The sequence below is a fragment of the Nuphar pumila genome, chromosome 9, assembly GCF_984573655.1.
Source record: "Nuphar pumila chromosome 9, dmNupPumi1.hap1.1, whole genome shotgun sequence".
In the NCBI taxonomy this organism is placed as follows: domain Eukaryota; kingdom Viridiplantae; phylum Streptophyta; class Magnoliopsida; order Nymphaeales; family Nymphaeaceae; genus Nuphar; species Nuphar pumila.
This window is the reverse complement of record NC_143257.1, coordinates 54,080,121-54,098,801: the sequence shown is the minus strand read 5'-3', so window position 1 is coordinate 54,098,801 and position 18,681 is coordinate 54,080,121. Positions and strand designations below refer to the sequence as shown.

The 18,681-nt window shown below is 46.3% G+C and overlaps 1 protein-coding gene across 3 annotated transcripts in view; it reads left to right on the top strand.

Annotated features, from left to right (window-relative positions):
* LOC149828593 (myosin-17-like) overlaps positions 1–18,681 on the top strand; it is a 120,644-nt gene that overhangs the window by 38,365 nt on the left and 63,598 nt on the right. The window lies entirely within an intron of this gene.

Genomic DNA, 18,681 nt, shown 5'->3' with positions numbered 1-18,681 from the left:
CTCCGCCCTGCTATCTCTGATGATTTTAGTTGTGTCACAGTGGAGACATTAGATCAAGCCAGCAGTTATGCCATGAACATCGAGGACAAGCTGAAGCGGAGGCAGGAATATCGGACGACCCGTAGTGAGCCCACCAGCCGACCCAAGCCGAGTTTCCCAACCAGGGGAGCAATCTCCCCTAGTGATTCAAAACCTAGAACAGACCTTAGCAAACCTGACCAGTCAGGCCCAGCTTTCCACACCCGGTCCAAAGCCAAACCTAGTGAGTCGACCCTTCGTTGTTTTAGGTGTCAAGAGTTAGGACATGTTGCATCCAAGTGTCCGACCGTGAGCAGGAACACCCATCTTGTTGAAGGAATTGTCGAGTCCGCAAGTGAGAGTGATAGTGATGACAATTCATTAGTTGAGGTTGAGGATGAGAGGGGAGTTATAGAGTTCGACGGCAACGTCGAAAGTTTGTTGTCCATCCGTCATGTGTTGACCACACCCCGAGAATCGGCCCCATCGAAATGGCTAAGGAATAACATTTTTAGGACCCGGTGCAACTGTGAGGGGCACGCTTGTGATGTCATCATTGATACCGGAGCTTGTGAGAACATGGTGTCTGAGAGTGTGGTGTCTACCTTGAAACTTAACACCGAAAAGTTGTCCCAACCCTATAAGATGGCCTGGTTCAAGAAAGGAAATGAGGTTCCCATCACTCAGCGATGCCTAGTCCGGTTTTACATGGGGGAACACTACCACGATGAGGTGTGGTGTGATGTAGCCCCTATCCACGCGTGTCACATTCTCTTGGGATGTCCCTGACAGTTCGATCGCCAGACAACTCACGATGGCCGCAAGAACACATACTCCTTTGTCTTTAATGGCCATAGAATAGTCCTTCTACCTATCAAGGAGACTGGTTTCCCCACTGTAGACAAACCTGAGCGAGTTCCCCGAATCGCAGGCCTCTCGTACCGGCTCTTCCTGGACCACTGTCAGGAAGATGGCTATTGTTATGCCCTAGTGGCAAAGCCAGTGATGAGTTCAGAATCGTAGGCCCGCTGCCTTCTTTAGCGAGAAGCTGACTCAGGCCAGGTGCCAATACTCCACTTACGATGTTGAGTTCTATGCCGTTGTACAAGCCCTTCGTTATTAGAGACATTATCTCATTTATAAAGAATTTGTCTTGTACACGGACCATGAGGCATTGAAGTATCTGAACAGTCAAAAGAAGTTGAGTGCTCGTCATGCCAAGTGGGTCAGCTTCTTGCAAGAGTACACCTTTTCGCTTCGGCATCAATCGGGTACCCTGAACAAGGTGGCTGACGCTCTAAGTAGGAAGAACAACCTTCTGATGACTATGTCAGTGCAGGTCATTGGTTTTGAGCAATGCAAAGAGTTATACCCTACGGACCCTGATTTTCACAAAGTCTGGGAAAGGTGCACTTCTTCAGATCGCAACCTCGACCCCCGTTTTTGTATTCATAATGGTTACCTCTTCCGTGGTAACCAATTATGTGTGCCCAATTTCTCCCTTAGACTTCAGTTGATTTCTGAATTACATGGAGGGTTAGCAGGGCATTTCGGGCATGATAAGACGTTCGCTCTCTTAGATGAACGATACTTTTGGCCCAAAATGCGCAAAGATGTTGTCAAGTTTATCCAAGGATGTCATGTGTGTCAAGTGTCCAAGGGTCATCGTCAGTGGTCTGTACACCCCGTTACTCATTCCTGAACGGCCGTGGGAGCATGTATCTATGGATTTTATCGTGGGCCTTCCCCGCACACCACGTCGTTTTGATTCAATTTTAGTAGTTGTTGACCGGTTCTCCAAAATGGCTATCTTTGTTCCGTGCAAGCGCACCACGGATGCCTCTTTAGTCGCCTCATATTATTTCAAGGATGTTGCCCGTTTCCACGGTCTACCTCACACAATCACTTCCGATCGCGACACGCGTTTTAGGAGCCACTTTTGGAAATCGTTATGGGCCCTGTTGAAAACTAAGCTTCAGTTCAGTAGTGCATATCACCCCCAGACTGATGGCCAAACCGAAGTTGTGAACCGCACCTTAGGAAATTTGTTACGGAGCCTCGTGGGCGAAAATGTCAAAACTTGGGATCTCGTATTGCCCCAAGCCGAGTTCGCCTATAACAACTCCATTAACCGTTCTACTGGTAAATCTCCGTTCCAAGTAGTGTATGGTCGGTCTCCCACCCATGTCGTTGACCTAGCCCCTGTGTCAGATCTCTCAGCTCCAACTCCGGATGCCTTTGATGCCGTTGAATATATGCGTGACGTTCACAGACAAGTCCGGGCCAAACTTGTTGAAAGCTATGAGACCTACAAAGCTTTCGTAGATCAGGGTCGTCGTGATGTCCATTTCGAGGTCGGTCAATTTGTCTGGGTGTATCTGCGTCCAGAGCGTTTTCCTGTAGGCACCTATAGCAAATTAAGTCCTAAGAAGTATGGCCCTTGTCGGATCCTTCAACGATTGGGTTCGAATGCTTACCTCCTTGAGCTGCCCGATGATTGGCATATTTCCCCTATTTTCAACGTGGCTGATCTATATGCTTACTGTGGCAACAACAAGTCGACAGAGCCGACTTCTTCCCAACCAGGGGAGAATGATGCAGGGCAGGACCCGATTGGGTCCATCGTGCCACCCGATCCGCCACAAAGGCCAGATGAAGGACCCCACGCATATGACTCACTTGCAGGGACGGAGCCACGACGCAGGGAGGTACCCCTGCGCACCTACGTCAGGCGTGGTGGAGCTCGCACGCCCCAGAACCAGCTGCAAAGAGAGACTGACCCGGATTGTGGGTCGGATCCAAATCTGGATCCACGACCCGGTCCAGTAAACAGCCTTTAAAAGGCCCTGCCTAGGGTTGCGTGAAGGCAGAGAAGATTGAAACTCCAGCCGTCTTTACCTTCTTTCAGTTTATTCCTGTTTTCTTTCTGCCTACTGTTTTCCTTTACCTTCTTTATTGCTTATTGCATTTTCTCATTGTTCATTTGAAACATTTGTTGAGTTTAATAAAGAGTTCAGCCACCGATGCATCAAGCCCCCTGTCGAACAACAGGTGGCAGGGGGTTTCGCCCCCCCTGTCGGCAAACGAAGAATGAACAGGGGGAACAAAGCCCTCTGTCGAACAACAGGTGGTAGGGGGCTCCGCCCCCCTCCCGGCAAACGAAGAACGAACAAGGGGAACAGAGCCCCCTATCGAACAACAGGTGGCAGGGGGCTCCGCCCCCCTGCCGGCAACCAAAAAGTGACAGGGGAATAGAGTCCCCCTGTCGACATGGCAGATGGCAGGGGGCCCCGCCCCCCTGCCGGCAAACAAAGAACGAAGAGGGGGAACGGTGCCCCCCCTGTCGAACAACAGGTGGCACGGGGCTCCGCCCCCTGCCGGCGACCCAAAAAGGGACAGGGGAATGGAGCCCCCCTGTCGACACGGTGAATCGGCACGGGGCTCCGCCCCCCTGCCGACAAGAAAAAAGGGAACAGGAGGAGCGGAGTCCCCTTGTCGATAAAGGGAAGGCGGAGGCGGTGGGTCACTGGTGCCCACGCAGCAAAGGAAGAAGGTGGCCGACAGCTTTGGTCGCCGGCGCTCGCTCAGAGGGTGAGATGGCCGGCGGCTTCGGTCGCCGGTAGCGGTGGTCACGGGGGATGAGAGGCGATGGGAGAAGACGGGAGGAGCAGAGAGGAGAGAGAATGTGTGAGGGCTTTTGCCCCTCGCTCGAGGCGCCTGTGCCTTTTTAAAAGGCACAAGCCGGGGTGGGCTCGGATCCGACACCGCAGACCGACCGAGGCACGTGTCCGACACGTGCCTAGCGCGTGTCCGACACGTGCCTAGCGCGTGTCCGACACGTGCCTAGCGCGTGTCCGACACGTGCCTAGCGCGTGTTCGACACGTGCCTAGCGCGTGTTCGACACATGTCAGACTCATTTTTTTTTTAAAGTGGACTTTACACATTGCCTCCTTGCCCTTAGGGTTCATGACAGCCTGGCTCAACAAGCTACCCTCAGGCCTCCGGTTTAGCGCTTCCGCTAACTGTCCCATCTGTGACTCTAATTTTACAATGGACTGCGTATGAGAACTCAAAATTTGGCTACACTTCTCGAAGGCATTTTGATTAGAGGTTTTCACTTCTTGAAATGCTTGGAGAAGTCTCTCCTCGAACGACGTCTGCGAAACAGACTCCTGCGACGGCTGGGGGGGGGGAAGAAGTAGCTGGAGGGTAGCTTGGTCTCTGAAATGCCTGAGTGAATGGTGGCGGCCGAGCGGGCTGTGGGAGAAAGATCTGAGTGGAAGTTTGGGGGTTCTTCCATGTGAAGTTAGGATGGTTACGCCACCCCGGGTTGTATGTTCGGGGGTCTGGCAGAACCCTGAGCAGCCTGAACTTGCTCTTGCACAAATTCAGGATACTGAGTTGCCAAAGGGTAAAGTCCCTCCGCATGAAGCATCGATCATCTGACGATTCCTGTCAGATAATCCATCGTAAAAGCTCTGCACCAATTGCCATTTCGACACTTGGTGATGGGAACATTTTCTGAGGAGATCCTTCATCCTCTCCCATGTCTCATGAAATTGCTCGCCATCAAGTTCAGAAAAACTGGTGATGGCTCACCTGAACTGGTTCGTTCTGCCTATGGGAAAGTACTTTTTCAAGAACTCCTGTAGTAATTGATCCCATGACCTTATTTATATCGTATCTAAAGATTTAAGCCAATACTTGACTTTATCCTTCAGTGAAAATGGAGAGAGAGTCAACTTCAAAGTATCATTCTCGAAATTTTGGATTTTTACAGTGGAACAAATTTTGAGGAACTCATCCAAGTGTCAGTAGGGATCCTCATGACTAAGGCCATAAAATGATGGTAACATCTGTATCACATTGGCCACTAAGTCCAGATGTGTGCCCCTTAACCTACTCTAACTAACTACCTACTCACATAATTAGAAAAATAGAAAGCAGTAATTAAACTAAGTACGATTAGACTATTCTAAGCATGCTAAACGGAATTCAAATAACAAAAACAAATCTAAATCTAAGCATGCTAGATCACAAAACTCAGTACATGAATAGGAAATCACACTATGTTATCTAGAACTCACCTGTCTAATCGCTCCTCAAGCATGTAATATTGTGAATTCTAAATAAGCAATACATGAATCCTATATGTACTAACTATGTTAATCCTATATTTACTTACTAATCCTACTAACTAGAACAAATAAAACACAATTAACTAACTATATATCAATAAACCAAAATGTTAGACCTAAAAGAATATAATCGCCGTTCTCCGACAATGGCGCCAAAAATTTGGTTGCTCTTTTGTAATCGGTATTTTAAAACATATTTTTCATTCAAAACACTTTGGAAAATCGACAACCAAATAATAAAACCGACTTTCCACTTTCGTGGCGAGTACGGATCGATCCACAGGGAACGAGATATACTCAATTTAAATCTAAACTTCACACTTTATTGATATTACAAAATTAACTTGTTCAATTACAATCAATAATACATCAAACTCAAAATTGAACAAGTATGAAAACAAAACTACGCAGTGACTCAAGCCCTAGATTGTAGGGGCATTTTTGTCATTTCGATGATGGAACATGCTATCACACATGACGAATTGCACTAACCTGCAGCTTCTTATACCTACAAAACAAAAACCAAAGCTAGTAATGATTATAATAACAAATACGAATGCTAAACTTACGCTAATGCTTGAAAATTAACTCTGACGCTAAGACACTATTTACGCTAAATAAACTCCTAATGACATGAACTAAGCACATTAACTAAACACCATCAACTGAATAAAACACTACTGTAACTAAGCTAATTATTTAAAACTTCAGAAAAATAACATCAACTAATTATAAAAGGAAATGACCATTTTACCCCTGCGCAACACTAAACCCTAATTTCTGACAGACTTTCCAAAACTGAACAGTAGAATGCCCAAACAGAGTGATTTTTGTTTTGTTGGATTCCTGACTCGTCCAGGAATCCACCAGAACTTTCGGAGTGCAAAAATCACTTCAGGAACTTCGGATATAGGTGTCACAAATTCAGTCAAATTTTTGTAAATGGTCTATCAAAGAAAAATGATTTGCAAGGAATAAAACGCACATCCTACTTATGCTAGAATGCTAATTACATTAGTAAAAGTGCCTACCCTGTTGCATGATATCTAAATAAGCTGCTACAATGTTAAAATGGCAAAGAAAGCACAACTTGTTTCTTCTTTCAAAATCGACAAACTCGGCTAGAATGCCTCTAGCCGATTTTGGCATGTGAGGGCAAAAATGAATGCAATAAAGCGAAAATGCACACAATGAAACTACTTTTACTTAACTGACTATAACTCAAACTATATACTACTAATTATAGCTAAAATCTATTGTAAAACAGGAAAAACTAACAACAAATATTGTAACGCCCCAAATTTCAAACTTGCGAACCCTTTTCAGAAAAACAGGCAAGAGACTAGAAATATCTCTTTCCTTCAGAGTTTGTTTATGAAATCAGCGGAAGATTTTTCTTTGATAAATCCTAAGGCAAGCAGACAACTTTGGGCACGTTAGCTAAAAGAACCAAAACTGACAAGATTCGGATATCCTAAGGGAAATCCGATACGAACCCAAGCGTCCAGGACGCGAGCTAAGAGCAGGAAGAAGAAGTCTTGAAGCCATCTTGCACTCGCGCCATCGCACATAGTGTACCTAATAAACACTTGTACCCATAGAATGGGTTAGTTTCGCGAAAAACCAGTAGGTGCACAAGAGAAACTACAAGGAACTGAATTAAGTACATTTAATTCAGTAGGCTACGCAGTTTAAAGCAGATATGCAGTTAAAGAGGTGAGCAATGCAAGCAGGTGAATAATGCAAACACGTAAGCAGTACAAGCGAATAAGGCGTGCGAGCGAGTAAGTAGTGCAAGCGTGTAAGCAGTGCAAATGCGTAAGTAGTGCAAACAGTAAGCAGTTCAACGCAAGTAAGCAGTGCAACTGACCAACGCAGCATACGATCCATTTGATCGTAAGTTGTGAACTACTACGCAACTAGCTTGTTCTCGTTCCTAGAACGAGGTCACAACATCTAATCACCATCAGGACATCGTTTGTCGCTCACTACTTCTAACAAACGCGTTGTCCTGAACAACCTTAATCTATCCTCATCTCTCAAAGTCTTACGCGGCTAACCGTCACCGGTTATGACGCACTAAGGCGTCATACCTTCTCAGAGAAGCTCACCCTTCCGTAGAAGGTCCAAAACATGATCACTAACTCAAATCACTAACGATCTGATTCTCACATCTGAGTTATGCACGTAATCATGCTAAAACAGAAAGCCGAAACTATGAATTCATAGTTGGCTATCACAAACAATCTCAGAAGATCGTCACAGCTCAACATAACTTTTTATGGTAAGCGAAAACACAAGATCCACGTCGGATCGTTCGGTCCGAGAGATATACGACCGAACAAGGAATTACCGCCCTAGAGGGTATACCTGATCTTGGACCCTACACTTCCTCACAGGAGTTCACCGTCCGTTCGTGGACAGTGTACATCCTCACTGAGATCTCCCACTCTAGCCGGGTCACCCGATCTGGGAAATGTATAACCTCACAGCGAAACCTTTGGTAAACCGATCCCCAACATATGCCATATCCAATGAAAATCATTGCGATACACGCATCAACACAAAAGACCGCTCTTGGGGTCGATAGCTACTAATACCAACAACAAGATCAATGTCGGATCACCTGGTCTGGGAAATGTATAACCTCACAAGGAATTCCGCTCTAGATGGTATACCTGATCTTGGACCATACACTTCCTCACAAGAGTTCACCGTCCTTGTGGCTACCCGTTCGTGGACAGTGTACATCCTCACAGAGATCTCCCAATCTAGCCGGGTACCTGGTCTTGATCATACACGCCCTCGCAGATAATCCTTTGGAGATCAGGTGCTCGTCAGACACCCTACTCGGTGATACACGCATCTATACAATGGACTGCTCCGAACAGTTGACTGCTCTCGAGGTCAGTAGCCACAATATGGGCACAAGCATGTATATCAACAATATGCATTGTATCACTCCGCGCAGAAGCATATAATCCTACGCATCGTATGATTACCACGAGGAATATTGCAATCCTCAAATAGGCCCTCAAAGCATGTGTAAACGACACATGAGAACGCGCAGATATGGCAATTCAGTTGATTCTATGGGCGAGGGGTAACTAACTCTACTCGTCAGCCAAACAAAACAACTGAATAAGACAAGCACTCCTAACAATGCTCGTAAAACATATAATTACTATAAAATGGCTCAGTCCATGAACAAGTAATTAAATTAATTGTAAGGCATAAACCATTACATCACAAGTCATTCATAAGCAATCATACGGCAACAATTATATCACAATATTTAAGCAGCTTATAAGACAAGCGGCCACATCAATCCTAGTTGCCACCAGTTCGTAGATTACAAGCTGTATGCAATTACATCAATCATAAGAGATGCAAGCCAACAAGTGTTACGCTACAATAAGCACCAAACAGTTCGACCAAGGGATAAAGCAAGTCACATGCTAATATGTAGCAACTGGTATAATGCTATTATTATAAGCATTTAACTAGTATGAGAAACTCCTTATTACTCCGCAAAGAACTGCGTAAGCAGTTTAACCAACTAGAGTAACGCCTTGACAGGCGTGCACAGTTCAACGAGTAGCATACTGAACTATCGAGCAAGCAAGCGAATTAGTAGTGCAAGCGGAGCAGTAGTGCAAGTGAATCAGTAGTCCAAGCGAATCCGTAGTGCAAGTGAATGTCACGACCCATGACCAGTGTGAACAGACCTTATGTTTTGATAATTACTGATAGAAACAACTGAGACTAGTTCGGGCGTCTGTTATTCTATGTATTTTCGATAACCCGAATAGCTAGTTGAGTCCGCTCCAAAGGGGACGGCATTAGCCGAGAGAGGATTCCCCAGAGGCTGAAAAGCAGTGCCACAGATGCATCCAACTTCTGCAGAAGTGTTGAGCTAACTTGTGTAGCCCCTATCCCTTAACTCCAATGACTGGGGAGGCCGGATCTTTGCCCGTGGGGTGGTTGTTAACAACCTGTCCATTGGAGTTTTTGTACCGATCTGTCCTCTCCCTTGACAGACAACCAGAAGCGAACGAGTGTGTTAGGGGTTGCTTAACTAACGACCCATTCTATGCTGTGGTATTTAAACCACTCGAGCATCTTGCCTGTGAAGGCGAATGTGAGGCCATTTATGTGATTACAACATTTTGCATTTAGCGTTGTTCGAGGTCGCACGATCGTCTCATCCGATCATCGCAGTACTAGACGTGTCGTGCACGACTACAAGTACTCTAGGATGAAGGGGGGTATAGCTCCTCAATAGAAGCCTCAACAAGAGTGTTTCACAAAGATGTAAAGTTTATCTCCTTTACTTTATCTTTTGAAACAGTAGTACCTTGTGCCAACATTATGCATGTGATTATCTCGAATCACATCCGCTATCGGGGTATCTACATGTCTCGCATGACTCGATACCGGCCTCGATAGACGGGATACGGGTTTCTCAACAGAACACCCGCTAAGAAGTTCGCTTGAACCCCCAATTCGGGATCACCCGAGATATGCCAAAAAGGCGAGCAGAAACAGTCAGTCACATCCTTCCAAATGCTTCGATTTGGAGCAGTCTTCGATGCTTTTGCGCAGCTCCCTGAAATCTCAAGTCGACTCTACAGGACTGCACACACGAAGAGCCAGGATCCTTGCGAGGTATCCCTCTCCTTAGACGAGGATGTGCCGCTCTCTCCCGACTGAACTCTTGTCGCAAGAGGGAGAGGGGTAAATGCCCCTTGCATCCTCCACGAGGATGCCTTTAAGGCATACGCAAAGATCAAGAACCTGCACGTCATCTGCAATAGCAAGGCAATACCAACACCTATGCAAAGGCAAGAGCCTAGGCGCAAAGCGCGACGGCAAGGTAAAGGCGGTAAGCAGAAGTGTAACGCAAACCCCCGGCACAACGCGTAACGGCAAAGTAAAGACCGTAAGCAGGAGTGCAACGCAGAACCTTTGCGTGATGCTCGGCGGCAAAGTAAAGGACAAGGATCACAAAACCGCGTCCTTGAGTTAAATGCGTACTCATATAAATATATATGATATATATATGAAATATATTTATTTAATTGTCCTTTTTAGTTAATTGAGCTCAATTCAATTGTCCAAGTCTTCTATACAATCTTCCCCTACCTTTGAGAATTGCAAGCTTGCTGTCATCCGCGGATGTACGCGATTGGCGGCTCGGGTCGCGGAGCGCGAGTAGGGTCCGTCGTATGAGCTGCAAAAGTAACAATCTTAGCAAGCTAATACCAAAATGGAAAGTCAGGGGCACTATCGTCGTCCTGACGTTAGGAAAGCAGAGGCATCGTGCACATGCGCACCTGCTATAAGCGCAAGGAGCAGGGGCAAGGCCACGAGCCCCTGCTGACATGCTGTCAGCAAACAACGGGGAGGCAGGGGGGTGCTCCCCTGCCTTCCGAAAGCAAAGGTAGGCAGGGTTGCGCCCCTGCCTTACGAAGGCAACGAGGGAGGCCGAAGCGTCGCCCTGCTTGCCAGAAGAGCAAACAGACAGGGGGTCAAGCCCCCACCCATTAGCACAAAGGAGGAGGCAGGAGGCTTTGCCCCTGCCTGCCGAATATACAAAGAGGCAGGGGCTTGGCCCCTGCCGATCGAACACGCAAACAAGCAGGGGCAAAGCCCCTACTTGACGCCCGAGAAGAGGGAGCAGGGAGGGGCTCGCCCCCTCCCCTGCCGCAACAGGTAGCAGGGAGAGGGTCGCCCCCCCCTCCCCTACCGCAACAGTGAGCAGGGAGGGGCTCGGCCCCTCCTGCATGGTACGAAGGTAGAGAGGGTCGAGCCCTCCCCTGCGAAGATCGAAGGCAGGGAGGGTTCGAGCCCCTCCCTGCGATAGACAGAGGCAGGGAGGGTCGAACCCTCCCCTGCGCACCTAAATAGGGGAACCGAAAAAAAAAGGGCAGGGGCCTTCAGCCCCTGCTGGAACAATAAAAGGGGCAGGGGCCGATGGCCCCTGCTAGGAAAATTAGCAAAGAGGGAGAGAGACACAGGAGCCCCCCCCCCCCCTGCGGCTTTTGGAAGAGGAGGCAGGGGCCAAAGGCCCTTGTCGGCTTGCCTAACAACGAAAGAAGACAGGGGCCAAAGGCCCCTGTCGTTTCTGAGAGGAAAAGAAGACGAGGAGAGAGGGGCAGGGGTTGGAAACCCCTGCCGACCCGGCAAAAAACAGGTGACAGGGGGGCGTCGCCCCCCCCCCCCCCCCCCCCCTTGCCGACTCTTTGAAAGGTGAGAGGCAGGGGCAAAAGCCCCTGCCAACCAGTCGAAACACAGGCGGTAGGGGGTGTCGCCCCTTGCCGGCCTGCCGACTGAAAAGGAGAAGGGGGAGAGGAGAGAAAACAGGAGAAAGAGAGAGAAGGGGCGTACCTGGAAGTCATCGACGGCGTCGGAAGGAGGTCGCAGGTGGCGGCAGGTCGACCGGGGTCTCCAGCGAGAGAGAGGGCGTAGAGACGAGTCGGGGGGAAGACCGAGAGACGAGAGGGGGAAGGAGGTTGCAGAGAGAACGAGAGAGGAAGAAGGGGGGCGGGGGTTATCTTTGAAACCCCTGCCTCCCTGTGTTAAAAACACGGGAGGCGGTGCCTCCATTCGGGTCTGGGTCGGGTCCGGATCCGACCCGAATCCAAACTTAATTTTTTTTCGGTTATTACAAATATACCCCTTAAAAAATGGCAAAATTGACTAGAATGAATCTAGCCGGTTTTGACATTTAGGGCTAAACTAAATGGCAAATGCAGTAAAATTCAACCAAACCAAATCCTAACTAAACACTAGAACATATGCTAATTAGCTAAAAGCATTCTATGCTGATAAAACGAAAGAAAACAACAAAACGAGTGCCTCTTGAAAACCGACAAGGACCGACTAGAAGAACTCTAGCCGGTTCTAACGCAAGAGGGGAATCGATTATCACTAGCAATAGAACATCAAAACGCCAAATGAAAATACGATTTAAACTCAAGCTAAGGTGCTGGTCTGAGCACAAATTACGCTAAGGCTGCAACTAAAAGCAAGAACTACTCATGCAACGAAATAAAACGAAACATGCATATCGGTTTTAACTAGAAGAAGTGGGGAAAGAGAACAAACCGCAAGCGTGGGCTGTCCGACGAATGGAGAGGTTGTGGGGAGCGCTTTAAGCCAAGGAAGCTGCGCCAAACAGCCTGCTAAGGGTGCTGCTACTGTCGTGCCATGATGCTGCAAGTTGCTGCGGTTCGCATTCGGGAGGTGCGCCGATCGGTGGAGTGAAACCGAGCCTAGCTCGGGTGGAGAAGAACCTGGCAAGAAGGGACCGGCTTTCCTAGCGATGTAGACGACACACCGGCTGGAAGAAGCGCCCTCCTTGGTCTTCTACACCTGCAAAACACAGTAAATAATACTCAGCAACTAACAAGAAGAAAAAGAAGAAGAAATGGTGAAGAGAGAGGGTCGACAAGAGAGAAGGAAATAAAAAAAAACGTAGAAGAAGATGAAAAAGACGATAGAGAGGAGAGAGGGCAGAGCTAGGCTGCACAAAACCCAAGGCAAAAACGTCTGCCTAGGGTTTTGTGTAGCATTAAATAGCCAAATCCTCTTTTTTGAAAATTCGAAAAAGGGGATTAAAAACATAAAATTAGCTAGGCGCCTATTTCTGAGGTTGGGTTTTTGCAATTATTTTATGAAGTGGGTTTGGATCAAACATGGGTTGGATATTGGTGTTTATGCACTGATCCAAGATCCAAAATGGCTATTTGGGTTGGATCTTGATCCGATTGACCTCGAAGTCCGAACCCGTGCACTAAAAATGCAATAACTTACTCAATTTCACTCCGATTCGAGTAAAATTCGAACCATATCTCATTCGTGCTCAAATGCATCTAAGTGTGGGTTCTAAGCCTATAGATGATGCTTCAATGCATGAATAAATGATTAGATTGATGCGCATTTCATGCCTCATCAAGGATGATGCAGGGATGGTGGATACAAATGGATCGAAGAAGGGATGCGATGCAAACTGAAATGCTATGCTGAGAAAAATAAAACAGATGCTCAGACAATAAAGAACACAATGCAGAGGAAATGTAAACAATGAGATGCGTTACAAACATTAGATCAATGTTAATGATGAGATGCAACAGAAAAAAGATGCAGATGATGAGCAAAGAAAATGAACAAATGAAATGACTAATGACATTAGCATATGTAAATCAGATATAAAATACAATATCCTATGCAGATGACGAGGGAATGCAGTGTACGGATGATGCTGTGCTGAACGCACAGGAGATCCGATGCTATGAATGTAAATGCTGCAGAAGAACAAAGAATACCGATGAATGCATAGGAGATGGTGATGATGTTTAGGTGAAATGTGATTCACGGTAACAGAGGCTAATGATGAAGATGCTAATCAAATGTAGGGATGATAATCAAATGATACTGGAAAGCAAAGATGCAATGGATTTAATAAAAATAGATGGAAAGAGATTTGCAGAGATGGAATCGCTGCAGTGAGATGCACATTAATAGATGAAAGACAAAGATGCAGGGATTGAAGAGCAGATAAAAATGGGAATAAAGTGTGATGAATGCGAAATCTAATGAATCAGATGATGCAGAAAATGAGAATCAAACACAACAAGAAAAACAAATCTAAAATATAGAATGACAAGAATTTAATCTAATCAAAATAATTATTCTAAAAGAAATGAAGTAGAGAAGGACCTTACCGATTAGCTAGAGTAGATTAGAGAGGGTTGCTCCCTTGCATCGACGACATCCATTGAGAATGTTCAGGATCTCTGGTGATGAAGAAGAAAGGAGAAGAAAAGAGGAAGAAGGGAAAAATTGGAGGGAAAGAGGGAAAAGAGAGATCGGAAGGGAGAGGAAAAGAGGGAGAGGAATTCAGTTTTCCTCCTCCTCTTCCAAAAGCTCGACCTGCTTCCCTCTCCTTTACGTGTGTTTATAAAGGAGAGGGTGGTTACAAAATTTTCAAAAACGCCCCTTCTAGGTTTTTAAAATTTTAAAAGGGAGGCTTTAGTTGCGAAAATTTTCAAAACCCTTTCTTATTTCAAAAAATCACTTTTTAAAATTTTGTCTTTTTATTTTTCTTTGGAAGAGAAAAAAAATATATAAAATAAAATGCGAGTGACTCAGTAGATGAGATCCAGATGGAGTTTTGAAAATTTTTTGCAAAAATATTGGATTTTGGAGTTTGAGGATTTTGCAAAGGAGAGCTTTTAAAATAGAAGAATTAATTTAAAAAATTGAATTTAAAAACGGATCTGGATCCGAGATTTTGAGTAAAGATCGAGTTTGGATCTCGAACTGAGGAAAAATGAGAGGAATGGATCCGAATAGAGGTTGGATCTAAATTAAAATACTTGAGCCATACAGAAAAATTGATTTTGGATTTTTAGATTTGGATAAAAAAAATAGAAGAATCGGGATCAGAATTGGATTTGGATGTCTGATCTGGATCCGAGGTTGGGTCTAGTATATAAAATGAAATTGGGTTTCGGATCTTCAACAAGTGAATCCGAGAAATGATTAGAAATTGACCCCATTGCCTTTCTGAATGACTGTGAAGGCGGGACCCAAGGTCAGAAAGGGTAATTTTTGGAACTTGGAAAATTTGGGGTGTTTACAGAGGTACAGTAAAGGAAACACAAAAGGTAAGAGTGCTTGTAATGAAAACACACTAATGTTATAAGTAAAATTATCAATTTGAACCATCTTTCGAAACACCATGGCTTCAAAAATAGATAGCCATCACAGATAAACAGAGTTTCAATTATCCATAATAACAATGGTCATACAACAAATGAGTGATACAACACACTCAGACTCATAGATCAAACCAGAGTTACCAGTCGAGGAAGCGGGAGTGGGAAGCGATACAGGAAGCGGGAGTGGGAAGCGAGGCACTTTCAAAAATTTAGGAAGCGGGGGAAGCGTGGGACCACTTAGAAGAAAATTCCTAACCGTCTCGAAAGCGAACCAGAAGCGACCTAGGAAGCGAATCGGAAGCGAGGGGGAAGCAAAAAAAATGAAAAAAATGGGGAAGCGAGGGGGAAACGTGAGGGAAGCGCGCTTCCCATAAATGGGAAGCACGCTTCCCAAAAAAGGGGGACGCTTCCCCTCATGCTTCGGAAGCGCGGCGTTTCACGCTTCCGAAGCACGCTTCCCCTTTTGCTTAGGCGCTTCCAGTAACTCTGGATCAAACCACTGTCAGTTAGAGTCAGACCATAAATTGACAATCTAAACTGACATCAAACGAGGTGCACACAACTCACCCCAACATCTCTGAATAAAAAATAACAAGGCCAAGAAAAATGATACATCATATGAAATTCTGTGATGGATACAAGGCAATAAATACTCACAAAAATCATTTTCCAAATAGATGAGTTCATAAAAAGGAATCGATTTGAAAAGACAGTTTCAAATCAAAAATCCAATAAAGAAGACGAAATTTTAGAATGAATGTAGTGCAATCATATGTCCCATGACAATTTTTACAATCTTTAATAAGCAAACGAGAATCATGCTTAATATAAGCAATTCTTCAAAAATGAATTCATAAAGCCACCAATCAAGGAATAAGTGCACTAAGGCATATCACATGCAAATGATCCAATAACTCTCAAAGAGAAGACAAAAACGATATATATGATCTAAAAAGAAGACTTTTAGATTTAAATCATAAGTCTACTATGAGACAACAATGACATGTAATAATAGAGATTCTCGATGAACTATTTATAAACCCAAAAGCATACATTATTATCACTAATCATGAATACTCAAAGCAATAAGATAATCTAATAACTTATAGCCACATAGGCTATACAAAAGCTATGAATTTTAATACTACAAACTAAATATCATTCATAATGCATCAAATATAAACCTTCTAAGGGAAAAAATACAATCCATAAGAAGAAAAACAAGTCAATATTATGACATACAAAATGCATTCAAGTTATATGTGAACAAAGCATGCAATGCACGAGTCATTTGTAATACGAATGACAAAGAGAAATGAACACAAGTCATATAAAAGTATCCAAGATCATTCTCAAGCATAATCAATCACATATGTTTTTCAAATAATTAATTTAGCATAATGATGCAGAGCCGGATGGACCCGAATCCATACAGCGTGACCCACGTAGGGGATTGGATTTGCACTCTGGGAATCAGATCCAAGAGTGGATCCAATTCCGATATTGGTTTCGAGACATGGAGGGGAGGCTCCGCTGTGTACCACTGCCAGGCAAGCGCAGAGAGTACGGGTCAGACAACTCTAGATCCAGCAACATACCGGAGCGGCATCGGGTCCGGGGCCGGACCCGATAACCGGATCTAGCCAAAGTCTTTAAAAACCCCTCTAGGGTTTCGTGCGTAGGGAGAATAACGAAGACAAACCGCAACTTTCTCTTTTCTGTTCTTATTTTCTTTTCCCTGTTATTCCCTTTCAATAGTTTTCCATTGTTAAGTTAGGATTAGTGGTTCGTTTACAGTTCATTCATTTGATTTCTTTTATTAAGTTGATTCTTATTGGAATAAAGAAAAGCAAGCATTCAGTTTACACCACCGAATCGGTGGTCTATTCTCTATCTCGACTTCTGTTCACTGCACACGCTGAGATCGTGGTTTTCTCCGAACCGCCCCCCCAGGGAATCCGGCACCCTCACTGCATCAAATGGTATCACAGCACCGGGCATCCTTCATCGCCGGCAGCGTGCCACCAACTGTGTGGGTCGATCTGGCGAAGGGAAAGGAGCAGGACACCGACAACGACAGTTAGATGTCACGGATGATGGAGATGATGACCCGAATGGGCCGGAATCTGCTGTGTGTGAGTCGAGACGTTGTCGGCTTGTCAAAGCGGATGGATGGGATCGAGGCACGGTTAGGAGCACTGGAGTCCAAGGTAGGCGCACATGAGGTGCGATTGAACCAGTTAGGCTCGCATGCGAACAACTCCGATGGTGTTGACGCCGTCGATCCAGCCTCGTCAACACTCCAATTCGCGGCGCGTCTGGAAGATGTTAGAGGGACTCTGCACAAGGATGCAGGAGGCAGCAGTGTTCATCCCCCGTACACCCTCTTCAATTGGACCCTGCTACAATTGTGGATCGCCCAGTTCCGGGCTCTATCTCTATCCCACCGAATCGGCAAGGGGCGACAACACCTCAGTCGTGGCAACGAGTTTCTGCCACGACATCGCAGGCTAGGCTCAAGCTGCAGGACCACAGTGTTACGCTGGGTCTTGCCCCAGGCCAGGGATCGTGGCCTCACACTGGGGAGCCCGCACCACAAGGGGGGTTAGACCTGCAGGGTCCCTGCATCCCCCTGGGCACTGCAGGGGACTGAGGTTCCTCTGTCCGACCCGGGAAGGCTGTGACCTTCCCCCTTGAGCCCACGCGTGGGAGCCGTATGGCGGCAACGAGTGGGAGCAATGGGGGCTGTGTGGACAGGTCTGGACCCGAGAAGGTCCATACCCGAGTTCGTGAACATGGGGCCCGGGCCCGGGTCTTGTAGACCATCCTTTGGGTCCCTGGGAGCGGGTCCGAGTTCTAAACCTACTTACCCAACCTACCCAGTTGACTTTGGTTTGCGGTTCGCCCCGAGCCAGACCCAACCCTTTAGTTTTGACCCACAAAATGGATCCAGTGCCGACCCAAACCCATATCGGACCCGGACGAAGCTCCAGTTTGAATTTGAGCCGGGTCACAATCAGGCCCATAATCATATGGATCATGGATTGAGTTCAAACCAAGCCTTCTACCCCCACAACTCGATCCCCGATCCAACCTATCCAAATCTGGGTTCGACGAGTAATTTAGGACTTGACCCGATCAAGATCCAATCGGGTCATTCATCTCAGTATTACACTACCCAAAACCCGCACCCTTACCAGGCCCAAGCCTTTAACCCAACCTAGATCCAGAATCCAGTACCAAACCCAATCCACTACCCCTACCCTAATCCAACCCATAACTCAGACCTATACTATCCCATTCCTACCCACCTAGAGCTTGAGGCCCGACAGCCCCATCCCCCTTACTTTGGACCTCCTGTCGTACCGGTGCCACAACGCCGGCCACAGATGGCTCCCGCCCACGGACTCGCCAGACCGAGGCAGGTTCAGCAGGGCTCGGTGCGACCAGAGCGCCGACAACAGGTCGTCGGAATTCGTCAACCCCAGCAGCCAGGCGAACAGTACCACGGAGATGAAGCATTATGGGATGATGACACCTTCTGGCATGAGCATCCTGTAGGAATGGTGGAGGCCCGACAACAGAGAGCACCAGAGCGCCCCTCCACATATGGGGTGAAGTTGGAGCTTCCGGAGTTCGTAGGTCTATTCGATGCAGAGCAGTTCTTCGATTGGTCATATGCCGTCCAGTTCTTCTTCGACTACCACGATGTCGCCGAGCACCGTCATGTCTCCCTAGCCTCTACTCGGTTGAGAGGCCTAGCACAAACATGGTGGGTTGAGTTGCAGAGGTCGAG